Here is a 15,427-nt window from a genome sequence, read left to right on the forward strand (position 1 = left end):
TTTATCAGTGTTTACAAGAGCTTGTTTACTGCCTATAGGGAATAAGCCTACCTCTCAAATTTTCCGTTTTTCCTTTATGTCGTCAAGTTGTAAAATGTTTGGGCACATACAGTATTTCCAAACACTCCATTTGAAAATACCCAACGTAGGTGGTGGCAGAAGAATCACCACTGGACACTAGTGCTCTGCAGGTCTCACAGCAGGCTCTGATAAGAGATGTAGAATGAGGGCTTCCCTAGTGGCACAGTGGTTAAGAATCTGCCTGCCAATGCAGGGGACACGGGTTCGAGCCCTGGTCCAGGAAGGTCCCACATGCCGCGGAGCAACTAAGCCCATGCGCCGCAACTACTGAGCCTGCGCTCTAGAGCCTGCGAGCCACAACTACTGAAGCCCACGCACCTAGAGCCTGTGCTCCACAACTAGAGAAGCCACCGCAATGAGAAGCCTGCACACCGCAACAAAGAGTAGCCCCTGCTCTCAGCAACTAGAGAAAAAACCCACGTACAGCAGCAAAGACCCAAGGCAGCCAAAAATTAAATAAATGAATAAAATAAAATTAAAAAAAAAAGAGATGTAGAATGATGTAGTAGAAAAGCCAAAGGCTTTGAAACCAAAGAGAGAAGTTGGAATCCAGATTTGGTCGGTCACTCTGTGTGTGTGTGTGTGTGCGCGCACACGCGCGCGTGAGAGAGAGAGAGAGAGAGAGAGGGAGACAGAGGGAGAGGGAGAGAGAGGGAGAGGGAGAGAGAGGGAGCGGGAGAGAGAGACAGAGAGATCCTGAGCAAGTTGTTCTACCCATGGACAAATACAAACCACACAAAGTTGTGGGGATTGAGACTACCAGCACAGTGCTTGGTGTATAGTGGGTATTCATAAACTCTGTTTATGCCCTGCTTTGAAGATACTACTTTCCCCCAGGTGTTATCTATTCTCATGCTTTTCTAACTTCAGACTTTGACAGAAAGGCTCCAGATGGTTGCCTAATAGGGAAAACCCACTGGCTTCCTTGATAAAACCTTATAAGCCGCATAACACCGAGGTCTGCGATGGGGAAGGGGGGCAGGAGGGCAGGGCTCCATATGTTAAAGTCAACCATGAGCCAGAGAGGAAGGAAGTGTGTCCAAGTGTCCAAAGCAGGTCTAAAGTGGTGGCAGCAATAAATGATCCTGAATGGGAAAGGGGGGATGAAGAATAGGGAAACACAAGTAGTACTCCTCCCTCAAATTTTCCTTTTACTGCTATCTTGAAGGACTTAGGGATTAATAAAGCTGACAGTTTCCTTAGGGGAATGAACAAAGTGGGAACAGTGACTCAGTATATCACCTGGATCTGACTGGTAGTTACAAAGGCATCCTTGCAATATCACAATGTCCTGGGTTCTGAGAGAGTGGCAAGAAGAAAGAATGGCTGGGAACATGGAGGTGAGCGTGCCAAATGGAAGAGAGATGGGAAGTAAGTTCCCGCTCCCTCGTCTCCAGGCAGCCCAGGAAATGTGTGAAGGAGGTATATGTGCAAAGGGTTTTGAACTCCAAAGTTTTAAAACACAGGAGTCTGAATCCACCAGAGCTATTCTGACGTAACCTACCTCAATACTTTCCTCACTCAGGCAGGAAACATAAAAACGTCAGAAGTTCCTGCGGACTACACAAGAAACAACCGTCTTTCCAGTAAGAAAATTTAATTCTTCCTTTCATTCCAAAACAGAGAAATGGTGTTTATTTACATAGCTGAAAAGAAAACAACCCCTCTGATAAAAATAGCAACTATTCTCTTAAGGCTTGATGAAAGTGGATAAAGACATACAATTTAGTAAAACTGTATTTAATAGAGCCCTGTGGGGGCTGGAATACATTTTTTTTTCAATTTCTCTTATAAAGCCTTCAGGAAAAGATGCCAAAGGGAAAAAGCTGCCCTCCAGCTACACTGATCAGAGGATCATTTCCAAAGAGTAATCCAGGTGACACAAGAGATGCTCAGAGGAAAAAGGGTCCTGGGGTCTAATTAAGTTTGACAAATGCTGCATGCTCACGTGTGTGCTCTCCCCCGCCGCCCTTCTTCCTTTCCTACACAAACACACCCCACAATGCACTTCGTAAAGATACTAAAGGCTCTGACATCTTATAATTTTAAAAATCAGGTTAGATTAGTTTAACAGCTATCCCTAATTTGTTGGGTATGGCCAACCCCCCTTCTACACTCTCTCAATAAGAGCTCAGCACACTGGCAAACAGTGGACTAGGGCAGTAGCATGGCACGATTCCTTCCTCCTCCCACTTCACTACATGAATACTGCTGAGAGACAAAGGAAATGCCCACTTTTGGTAAACACAATATATACCTCTCCTATTCCTCATTATCTTATGTGGGGATAAGAATGGGTGGCAAGCATCAAAAATTCTAAGAGCCACAGGTTTTTATTTTTAGTCACTTTGACTGGGCTTCCCTGGTGGTGCAGTGCTTGAGAACCCACCTGCCAATGCAGGGGACACGGGTTTGAGCCCTGGTCTCGGAAGATCCCACATGTCGTGGTACAACTAAGCCCGTGCACCACAACTAGTGAGCCTGCGCTCTAGAGCCCGTGAGCCACAACTACTGAAGCCCACAGTCCACAACTACTAAGGCCCGTGCACCTAGAGCCCCGTGCTCCACAACAAAAGAAGCCACTGCAATGAGAAGCCCATGCATCACAATGAAGAGTAGCCCCCGCTCGCCCCAACTAGAGAAAAGCCTGCACACAGCAACGAAGACCCAGCGCAGCCAAAAATAAATAAATAAATAATCATTTTGACTTTTATTCCTTAAAGGTTTAATAGACAAAAGGTCACAAGTTCAAGGGAGAGGTAAGAAAAAACAATGAGTCTTCCTTCCAGGAGAAAAGGAAGGTGGTTTCCTACATCCAAGCTCTCAGATGAAACCATGAGGTAAGCCAATCTGAGAGGTGAGATCCTCTTTTAAGTCTCCAACACTTCTGGGAAAGGAAAGTTCTTTGAAATACCAACCTGGCTTAATCACTTCCTACCCTTCTCATCATCATCTCTTTCATCCTACACCTACATCACATGCAAACAAACAAAAAACGCAGACCTTCCTACTACCAATGGAAGATACAGTCTAGGAAGCAGCAGCTAGACTCTAGGGCAGATCAACCTTAGTACTAGTGACATTTGGGGCCAGATTAATTCCGTGGTGCGGGGGCGGGGGGAGCGTGGCTGTCCTGTACAACGTAGGATGTCAGGCAGCATCCCTGGCTTTTCCCTGCTAGTTGCCAGTAGCAACCCCCTCCCCTGCCCTAACTGTGATAACCAAAAATGTCTCCAGATTGCCAAATGTCAGGGGTGGGGATTGGGGGCTCGGGGCAACAAAACTGCCCCCTCCACTTGAGAGCCACTGCTCTAGGGGTGTGAGCTCCTAAACTCGCTTCCTTAGGAAAATATACTAAAAATCACCACCATCTCAGACCTGGCCTTTCTTTCTCTTCAGGCTTCTTTTCCTTTAACCCCTGTGACAGTATGTGATTTCTTCAAATATAGCCTGACCGTACCATGGTCAAGTAATTCATAGAGTACATAGTTATCTCAATTCTGGGGTAAATCCTGCTTGCCATTCAATGCCTATCCAGGAAAACTTGATATAAGGAGTTCTTTACTAGAGATCCATGGGCTTGGGGGTGTGAATGAGGGTGATAAATATCATGAAGTCATATACAAAAGTTCGTGTGTATACAGTCCTCCAGAAAGAAGATCCAGAGCTTTCATTAGATCTCAAAGGTGTCCCAAATGTAATAAAATAGCAAAGCATGTCTGACCAAATAGGTGGCCAGGGTGGATGGAGCCTAGGTATACGTGTTTTGCTTTGCTTTAATTTAAAGTTCTCCAGGTAATTTTTATGTATGTGTCTGCTTTAAAATCACTGCTATGGCAAAATGATGTGGTCCATGTAGTACCACCATCCTAAGGAAATTGCACTGATACCGTCATGACAGACTCCATCCCAATATGTGATATTTCAGAACTACCAAATACCATGAGAATCTAATGCCTGTTCCTTCTCTTATAAAGCCTTCAGGAGAAGATGCCGAAGGGAAAATGATGCTCTCAAGCTACCCTGATCAGAGGATAATTTCCAAAGAGTATTCCAGGTAACACAAGAGATGTTCAGAGAAAAAAGGGTTCTGAGGTCTGAGTTTGACAAATGTGGTGCACTGCATGAGTGTTCCCCCAACTCCACTCCCAGAGGTTATGATATACTTCACTAAGATACTAAAGGCTCTGTAACATCTCATAATTTAAAAATCAGGCTAGGTTAGTTTAACCTAGCTTTCCCAAGTTTGTTGGATATGGCCACCCCCCTTTCACATTCTCTTAATAAGAGCTCAGCACATACTGGCAAACACAGGACTAGGGCAATAGCATGGCATGATTCCTTCCTCCTCCCAATTCACTGGACAAATACTTTGCGGGGGGGCGGTGGGCAGGGAGGGCCAAGGAAATGCCCACTTTGGTAAACACAATATATTCCTCTCCTATTTCCCATCATCTTTCCCAGTCTGTTATATGGGGTTAGTTTGTATAAAAGCACAGCAGGCTCTAAGCAGTGATATATCTTTGCCAGTAGGTGCCACCAACTAACACAGAATATATTTCACTTGGAAAATTCCCTACTTGAAGAGTTATGTAAGAGGAATCAATTTCCTACTTTAAAAATCCTACAAATTCTGCATTTTGGCTTTCATGATGAGAAATGCTTATACAATGTAAGGTTTTCATATCAAAAACATCTTTACTCCTGAGAGGAAGCAAAAACAAAAACAAAAACCTTACAAAGGATCTAGAAAACATGCGGGCATTTTGCCCTTTTCTCTTGCGTTTTTAAATGTTTGGATTTAAGAAATTAAGGATAGGGCTTCCCTGGTGGCGCAGTGGTTGCGAGTCCGCCTGCGGATGCAGGGGACGCGGGAGAGGCCACAACAGTGAGAGGCCCGCGTACCGCAAAAAGAAAAAAAAAAAAAAAAGAAATTAAGGGTAACAGATACATTGTGCAAAATGTTATTACATAACTTTAGTCTCTGTACTAGGCTTGTTTCACATATTGTCTTTTTCTTAACATTTAAAAAAATTTATTTTATTGAAGTACAGTTGACTTACAATGTTGTGTTAATTTCTGCTGTACAGCAAAGTGATTCAGTTATATATATATGCATTCTTTTTCATATTCTTTTCCATTATGATTTATCACAGGATATTGAATACAGTTCCCTGTGCTATACAGTAGGCACACACTGTCTTTTAATCTTCAGAAAAACTATGTAAGTAGACATTCCAATTTTACAGAAGAAATTGAGGACCAGAGAAATAAGTAACTGGATCAGATCTAGGTCTGTTCTACTCAGAAATCAATGTACTTTCTATACAGAAAAATACAGCTCAGGTGTTTTCCAACTGCTGGTTGTAGCCTATGAAATCAATTTAATGGGCTGTAACCAGCACTTTTTAAATAAAAAGCAAAATTGAATCCGGGCATTCCCCTGCCCACAAGGGTAATAAGCATAACAAAAAACACATAGAAAGGCTAAAAGCAATAAGCAAAACATAACAGGAAAATTCAAATTAAAAGGAAAGCAAAAGTCATTATTGCAAGGAGAGCAATATTCAAGTCAAACCACTGAATAACATTAAGAGCTTTAAAACTCTCTAAAAAGCAAAAATCTATAAAGAGGATAATGTGTGCTTTTATATACTGAATAAAATTCCACAAAGTACAAAAAAGTTAGAAATATTTAAAAAAATTTTTAAGCACCTTTTCATCTTCGACAGATCAAGCAGACCAACCAACAAACAACACTTAAGATTTTCCACGGAACGTTAAAAACAACAACAACAAAAAAAAACTGATAGAGAATCCTAGGCCACAAAAGAAATCTCAAATACAGTTAGAAAGCAGGAAGAGATTATACATTTGAGAGTAGGCCAAGCAGAAAAGTCTAGATTTAGTTTGCCAATTATTACTTGCATAAATTCCAAAGGTAAATACACAGAACAATGACTGGCACAGGCAAACCAAACACCTTTGAGTTGTTATTGTAAATGCCAGCTTGGCCCCTAACCTAGCCTACAATTCTTCCCCCTTAAACCTAAATCTTACCAACACGTTGTTGGGAAATGAGATCAATGGAAAGCCAGAAGCATTCATTTGGAAAAAGAAGAGACAAGCTTGTCCAAAAAAGCAGCCCCTATCTCTCATACCACTCTTGCAACTCAGAAGGAAGAAAGCCATGAATAAATACATCTATACATACATGACTTTTTAATACAACGACTCCAGCCACCAGTAAGCACAACTTAATCAGAAACCTTCTACTCCTCCACACAAACACTAAAATGTAGAAACAAACTGTTTTCTTTCTACAATAAAACTAAAAAGTAATAAAAAATTTTAAATCCATTGGGAGTTTGACTGAAATCACTGCTACATGCTATTTCCAATGTAGTAAGTTTCCTTCCAACTTACCTAACCTGTAGTTCCACTCAAATTTTTAACAAGTATTTGGCTGCTATTAACATTACATGACAAGATTATACTAAGGTATCTGGAAGAATAAATATAGGAGAGTTTTTCTTCCTTTCCTCACCACCAATTATTTTTTTAAAAGAGGGGAATGCTTATGTTATTAGATATTAAAATTTTTCTTAAAAGCTATAATAATTAGTGTGGTACTAGCAAAGCAAGACCAATGAAACAAAACAGGAAGTCGAGAAACAGATTCATTTACACTTACAATTTGTGTGTGATGAAGTTAGAACTTCAAATAGGGGAGAAAGGGATCATTTAAGAAAGAGGATTAAAAATAAAAGTTAAATGCTACCTCATGTCACATACCAATATATACTATGGATAAAAAGAATCAAGTGTGAAAAACTCTAAAACCATAAAATGACTAAAAGCAGCTACCAAACAGAAATAAAATTTAGATTTGCCTAAAAAATTTTTTTAGCTCAGGAATGTTCATAATCAAATTTTAAAGACAAATACATTGGGGGAAATATTCTGACATATGGTAAATAACTTACCATATAAAGATCTCTTATAAATTACTTAGGAAACCAAAATTAATACTTTAATAGGCAAATAAGCAGAGTAATTACCAATATTGCAAAACAAGAAATTTAAATGGCTGTCAAAAATGAACATGTACATAACAAAGAAAGATGTAATTTTTCACCTATCAAATTAGTAACTTTAATTTTTATATACTTTATAGGAACTGGGCTCTTTGGTAGGATTATAAATTGTTACCTTTCAGAGAATATTTATCAACATTACTACATAACACTGGATATAATTTAACTTACAGCAATTTATCCTAAGGAATTGTAGACCTACACAAAATTGTAGCTACAACAATTTATAACACAGAAAAATAGAAAACAATGTAAATGTCTAACAAGAGGGTTCGGACATCATTTAAGTATATGATACAACAGGAGAAAATTTAAGTTCTTTTAAAAAACTTTTCTACTGAAGCATAATACATACACATTACATACATAAATACATATATACACACACATATGTTACACACACATAAACACATATACTCATGTATATAAGGTCTAGATGTAAATTTTATTTCTTACTGTAAAAACACTGAAAACCCCTGGTTAAGGTATTAGAGTACAATGAATCCCATACTGCAAAACTTACCACCTTTTCAGTTTTCTTTCAGTTCTCCTAATTATATCAAACTATATTTTCATATCTCTCTAATACCTCCAACTGTCTGTTCTTAACAAAAAGAGCTGGTCTCCTGTTCAGTTTACTGTAACAAACAGTATCTGGCTAGAATTTCATTATAGGTTTTGTTTTTAACGGTATTTATTTTTACAGTAACCTATCTCAGTAAGTTGCCATTATTTCATGGCAACTTACAGTGATGCATAAGTTGCAGTGACGCATAGTTCCCTTTTCTGATTTTTCAAAGAAAGCGGATTTTAAAAATATGTGAAGTAGAACAAAAGAACAAACGCTATGCATATATCAAAAGCTGTGAAGGCTGCTGTCACCTGTCTAAAACTGGTGAAATACTATCTAAAAAGAACAGTGACATGAAAAATGGTCTAAACTATATTAAATGGAAAAAAAAGCAAGTCAAAATATGTCTGTACGACCCCATCTTTACAAATAAAAATTTATCTATCAATCTACTTATTTAGAAAAGCAACTAGAAAAAGTGTGTTAAAATGCTAACAATACTATCTCTAATTTTTATTCTTTTTCCTTATACAGCCTATCTAAATTTTCCTTGAAGACACATCTCTTTTTAATAACAATGAACAGTGGTTTTTTCAAAATGAAACTTAAAGGAGTAAAAGATCTACATCAAGACCCCAGATATATATGCTCTAGTTTAAAGAAAGAGAAACTAGTCACTGAAACTTCCAGCAGAGTCAGATGCTGCTGCATGTCATCTGACCTCTCTATGCCTGTTTCCTGATCCATAAAACTGAAATGAAAACAGGGCCTCCCCGACAGAAAATTTTAAAAAGATAATCCTGGCACTTAATATGGGCTCCTTTAGTCAAATTTAACCTCCACAGGACAGAGGTGTTTGACTGTTTTATTCATTCTGTATTCTTTTTAATTTTATTTATTTATTTATTTTGGCTGTGTTGGGTCTTTGTTTCTGTGCGAGGGCTTTCTCTAGTTGTGGCAAGTGGGGGCCACTCTTCATCGCGGTGCACGGGCCTCTCACTATCACGGCCTCTCTTGTTGCGGAGCACAGGCTCCAGACGCACAGGCTCAGTAGTTGTGGCTCACGGGCCCAGCTGCTCCACGGCATGTGGGATCTTCCCAGACCAGGGCTCGAACCCGTGTCCCCTCCATTGGCAGGCAGATTCTCAACTACTGCGCCACCAGGGAAGCCCACATTCTGCATTCTTAGCATTTAGAATAATTCCTGACACACTACTTAAGTAGAGAAGTATAATAAATATCTACTAATAATATTATCTATAGTTATTACAATCTTCCTGTTAACTGTAAAGGCCAAAACTGTAATTTTGTTTCTGCTTACTCCTTTTCCATATTTTCCAAACTGTCTACAATGAGCAAGGATTCAAAATGTAGGGGAAGAAAAACATGCAACACCATTTCTGGTCCTCACAGAAAGTAGCAAGAAATAAAATCTATTTTCAGAAAGGCAGTCACCCTTATCACCTCCAAAGTATTCATTTACCTAGGTAAAAGAAGAACATCTCATTAATTATTTGACTGTTTAAAAAGGTCCAAAAGAAGCACAGACACAAGTCTGCTGGGGTCTCCCTAAGAAAGCAGACAAGGAGTGGCAGCATATGCACTTAAATGCTTCCTAGGGCTTAACACTTTGGAGAGAACTTTAAAGTAAAACTTGTAAAATGTTTCATATGCACTAAAGGAAGCCAGAAAAAGAAGGTGCTTTAGAAGTGGTAACAGAAGAATGGCCAAGAGATCCTGAGTTGTGAAGAATGGCGGAAGGCGTCAGTCTGCTGAAGTGTAAAGAGCAGGCCTTCAGAGCCAGGAGTCCCCAGTGCAAATCCCAGGCTCTGCCAATTACAAACTGTGACTTCCGGTTAAGTCACTTGACTTCTCTCTCAGATTCGGTTTCCTCTTTTATAGGACAGGGATAATATTGCCTATGTTGCAGGAATAGAAATAACATGTGCAAAGTACCTACAACATAACATTGCTGGGGGGGGGGGGGGAATAATACACCAGAAAAACATTTTTACTCTTTTGCTTCTACTATAAATCATTTTAAAAGAAACATGAAAGCATCTATCAGTGATGTCAGGCAAAGCTAGAGAAATACCATCCCACATCACAATCATTTCTCATATTACTGTGTTCAAGGGTAACTTAACAGACTCAGCAAAGATTTCAAACAAGAAATCTACCCAAGAAATTGTAAAGCAATGAATTATATTGAATATTTATAATAACAGTAGCTACCACTTATTGAGTACACTTTAGAGATTATATCATTTAATGAAAACTGGGGAAAGAAAACCAAAACCACCAAAAACTTAAAAGAGTAAGAGATGATGAATTTAACACGATACCAATCAAAACTCCAGCAGGCTTTACCACCACCCCACCCACCCCACCCCAGCCCCCAGCAAAATGAGCTGATTTTAAAATTCATATGGAAATATACAGAGTGAAGGCAATCTGGAAGAACTAAGTAAGAGAATTTACACTACGAAATATCAAGATCTAAAATATAGCTATTGTAACAAAGAGAGTGTTAATATAGGAATAAAAGTAGACAAATTGATCAACAGAACAGCATCCAAACTCAGATTCACACATGTGAGTTCACTTGACTGAACACTAAGGCAACACTTCGGTGCAGTGGAGAAAAAATGCTCTTTTCAATAAAAGACCGTATCAATCGGACATCCTTATATTTTGAGCCCCACTCTCTCACCAAGGGGGAAAAAAAGTCTATTCTAGATAGACTGTAGATCTAAATGTAAAAGGTAAGCTTTTAGAAGAAACCACAGAACATCTTCATGACCTTGGAATAGCTAAAGCTTTCTTAAACAGGACAAAGCAACTGCTAACCAGAAAGAAAAATCTGATAAATTGGATTATAATGAGGAATTTCTCTTCACTGAAAGCACCATTAAGAGACTGAAAAGATTAAAATGTTCTAAAATTTATTTATGGTGATGGTACAACACTGAACTGCATACTTGAAATGGATGAATTTTATGATACGCAAAATTTATCTCAATTTTTTTAAGGAATTAAATTTAAAAGAAAAAAGGCAACCCACAAAGTGAGAGATTGATTATATATCCAGAACTTTAAAAAACAAACAAACCAACCCTCACTTCAAATCAATAAGGAAAGCAAACACACACACACCCTCCCTGAAAAAAGGTGAAACACTTATACGAGCACTTCACAAAAGAAAATATCCAAATTAAGTTAAAAAATGAAAATTCAACCAAAGTGCTGTCATCTGGAGACAACCATTTGCTTTGGAACACAGGTTGAAAACTATAGATATATAAAAGAAAACTGTCTGAAGCATGCTCTCCAGTAGAACTGCTTTTCACATATGTCATAGATATCTTTCCATGTCACTGTAGACCTTTATTTTCATTTTTAATGCCAACAGTTTACATCATCACATAATTTATTTACTCAATCAGGTTAAGTAATGAACATTTAAACTTTTTACTGTCACATGCAACACTGCAATTAACCTTCATGCCTACTTTGAGTAATTGCCTCTTTCGATCAAATTCCTAGGATTGCTGAATCCATGAGAATGTGTATTTAATAAATGGATGTCTGAACAGAATTTAATTTCCTTTGTTTAATCATTTCTTTTCATCAGAATAGACTTCATATGACAAGTTATTAAATCTAATGGTCAATTCTCATTGCTCATATTTCTGTACCTATCAACAAAATTGAGCATTCCCCCCTTCGTGATATACTTCAATCACATGGCTTCTGGGGCTCTGCATTCACCTAGTTCATTCACCTACCACAAGAAACGTTAAAGATTTTCAGACAGAAGAAAAATGAAACCAGAAGAAAACTTGATTCTAATGAAGGGATGCAGAGATAAATGAAGAGAAAAATGGTAAAAATGACAGTTTTTATAAAATAATTTTTTTCCTTTTTTAATTTCTTTAAAATCTGATTGACTACCTAAGAAGTTCAAAATGCTGCTGAATGATATTAAACAAACCACAAATAAATGGAAAGGCATCTTTTAGCCATGAATTTCAAGACTTAATATTGTTAAGATGACAATACTACCCAAAGCAATCTACAGATTCAATGCAATCCCTATCAAAATTCCAACAGTGTTTTGCAGATATAGGAAAGCCCATCCTAAAATTCATACAGAATCTCAAGGGACCCCAAATAGCCAAAGTAATCTTGAAAAACAACATTGGCAGCCTCACACTTTCTGATTTCAAAACTTACTACAAAGCTGTAGTACTCGAAACAGCAATGGTACTGGCATAAAGACAGACATACAGACCAATTACAGTAGAGAGCCCAGAAATAAATCCTCACATACAAGGTCAAATGATTTTTTTTTTTTTTTTTTTTTTTTTGCGGTACGCTGGCCTCTCACTGTGGTGGCCTCTACCGTTGCGGACCACAGGCTCCGGATGCGCAGGCTCAGTGGTCATGGCTCACGGGCCCAGCCGCTCTGCGGCATGTGGGATCCTCCCGGACTGGGGCACGAACCCGTGTCCCCCGCATCGGCAGGCGGACTCTCAACCATTGCACCACCAGGAAGCCCAGTCAAATGACTTTTGACAAAGGTACCAAGATCATTCTATGGGGAAAGAACAGTCTTCTCAACAAACACTATTGGAAAAACTGATATACACATGCCAAAGAATAAAGTTGGGCCCTTACCTGGTAACATATATAAAAATTAACTCAAAATGGGTCAAAGATCCAAATGTAAGAGCCAAAACTACAAAGCTCTTAGAAGAAAAGATAAAGGAAAGGCTTCATGACATTGGATTTGGCAATGATTTCTTGCACATGACTCCAAAAGCACAGGCAACAAACGTAAAAATACATAAGTCAGACTATATCAAAATTTAAAACTGCTGTGCATCAAAGAGTACAATCAACAGAGTGAAAAGGCAACCTACGAAATGGGAAAAAATATTTGCAAGTCATATATCTGATAAGGGATTAAGATCCAGAATATATAAAGAACTCCTACAACTAGACAGCAAAAACAAACAAACAAACTGATTCAAAATGGGCAAAAGACTTGAATAGACACTTCTCCAAGAAGATATACTAATGGCCAAAAAGCTTATGAAAAGATACTCAACATCACTACTGATTAAGGAAATGCCAATCAAAACCACTATGAGATATCACCTCACACCTATCAGAATGACTACTATCAAAAAATCAGAAAATAACAAGTGCTGACAAGGATGTGGAGAAACTGGAACCCTTGTACATTGCTGATAGGAATGTAAAATGGTATAGCTGCTATGGATAACTGAATGGTGGTTCCTCAAAAAATTAAAAATAGAATTACCACATGATCCAGCAAGACCACTTCTGGGTCTATATCCAAAAGAATTAAAAGAAGGGTCTCAAAGAAATATTTATACACTTATATTCATATAGCAGCATTATTCACAATAGTCAAAAGGTGGAAACAAACCAAATGTCCATTGAAGAATGAAATGCTAAACAAAATATGGTATAAATATGCAATAGAATATTATTCAGCCTTAAGAAGAAAGGAAATTCTTATACATGCTATAACATGGATGAATCTTAAGGACATTATGCTAAGTGAAATAAGTCAGTTATAAAAAGACAAATACTGTACGATTCCACTTATGTGCAGTATTTAGAGCAGTCAGTCATAGAAACAGAAAGTAGAATGGCTGTTCCTGCTTTGCCAGGGGAAATGAGAAGTGGTTATTTAATGAATAGGAAAAAGTTCTCAAGATTGGTTGCAATGCATAACATTGTATAACGTTACTGAACTATATATACTTAAAGTTAAAAATGGTAAAATGTATACTGTGTGTATTTTACCACAATTTTTAAAAAACCTTTTTAATTGTTGACTGAAAATGACTTTACCAATATTTTCTTTCAGTTTTACTGAGATATAACTGACATATAGCAATGGGTAAGTTTAAGTGTACAGCATAATGAGTTGACTTATATACATCATGAAATGATTACCCCAATAAGTTTAGTGAAAATCCATCATCTCATACAAAATAAAGGAAAAAGAAAAAATATTTTTTCCTTGTGACGAGAACTCTTAGGATTTACTCTTTTAACAACTTTCATATATAACATACAGCAGTGTTAATTATATTAATCATGTTATAATTACATTCCTAGTACTTATTTATCTTATAACTGGCAGTTTGTACCTTTTGACCACATTCTCCCTCTCCATACCCCTGCCTCTGGTAACCACAAATCTGATCATGTTTTCTGTAAGTTTGTTTGTTTTTAAGTATAACTGACCTACAACACTAAAAATAAATAAATAAACAGCTTCTGAAGTTATGCATTTACACACATACATATGACTCAGTAGTTAAAGCAAAAATAATAACAACATATCATGGAGTTTATAGCCTTTGTAGAAATAAAATGTAAGACAACAATAGCACCAAGGAGGGGAGGAAGGAAGGGGAAGTATTGAATGTATAGATGTAAGTTCTTTCTTCCACATGTGTGAAGCAGTATCTTATCATTTCAAGACAGGCTGTGACAAGTTAAAGGCACGAATTGTAAACCATACAACAACCATTAGAAAAAAAATTAAGCAAAAGAGGTTTAACTAATAAGCCAATGGTAAAGATGAAAATGGAATCACTCAAAAACTAAATCCAAAAGAAGGCAGAAAAAAAGTGTAAAAAGGGAATAAAGAGCAGGTGGGACAAATAGAAAACAAATAACAGGGGTAGATTTAACACCAAACATCTTAATAGCTAGTTAAATGTAAGTGGTCAAAAAAACCCCAATTAAAAGACAGAGATTGTGGAATTGGAGATAACTATATGCTATCTACAAGAAACCCATTTTAAACACAAAGGAACACTGGCTAAACCTAAAAGGACAGAAAAAGATAAATAACATCCAATGACTGACTAATCAAAGGACATCTAAAGTGGCTATGTTATTATTGGACAAAATAGATTTTAGAACAAGGAATGTAACCAGGGATGAAGTGACATATTTTCATAATGTTAAAGGGATCAATTTATTAAAACAATATAATGATCCTAAATGTATATGCCCTTGGCTAACAGTTTTAAAATACATGTGGGGGAGAAAACAATAACATACTCAAAGGAGAAAAAGACAAATCCAAATTTTTATTTGGACACTTCAACAGTCCTCTCTTAGTTATGCATACAAGTAGACAGAAAAGAGTAAAGATATGGAGGACGTGAATAACACCATCAGCTAACTTAACCTGACATTTATACAGCACTCTACCCAACAAGGGAACACATTCTTTCCAAGTACAGACCAAACGTTCAACAAGATAAATGCTATTCTAGGCCATAAAACAGGTTTCAATAAATTTAAAAGGACTGAAATCATGCAAAATATGTACTGAGATGACAAAGAATTAATCCAAAATTAATCTAATAGAAAATCCCTAAATGTTTGGAAATTAAACAATGCATTACTAAACAACACATGGGTCAAAAAAGAAATCACAAGGAAAATTAGAAAATACTGTGAACTAAATGAAAACGAAAACTCAACATATTAAACATTGTGGGATATAACTAAAGTGGTGCTTAGAGAGACTGACAGCATTAAATGCATGTATTAGAAAAGAAAAAAATGGTCTTCAAAGCAATAATCTAAGCTTCCACCATAAAAAAATAGAAAATTA

General features: G+C 37.4%; 1 protein-coding gene across 8 annotated transcripts in view; it reads right to left on the bottom strand.

Annotated features, from left to right (window-relative positions):
• FBXW11 (F-box and WD repeat domain containing 11) overlaps positions 1 to 15,427 on the bottom strand; it is a 132,121-nt gene that overhangs the window by 46,540 nt on the left and 70,154 nt on the right. The gene's annotated exons all lie outside the window — the stretch shown is intronic.

The sequence above is a fragment of the Tursiops truncatus genome, chromosome 3 (genome assembly GCF_011762595.2).
Source record: "Tursiops truncatus isolate mTurTru1 chromosome 3, mTurTru1.mat.Y, whole genome shotgun sequence".
In the NCBI taxonomy this organism is placed as follows: domain Eukaryota; kingdom Metazoa; phylum Chordata; class Mammalia; order Artiodactyla; family Delphinidae; genus Tursiops; species Tursiops truncatus.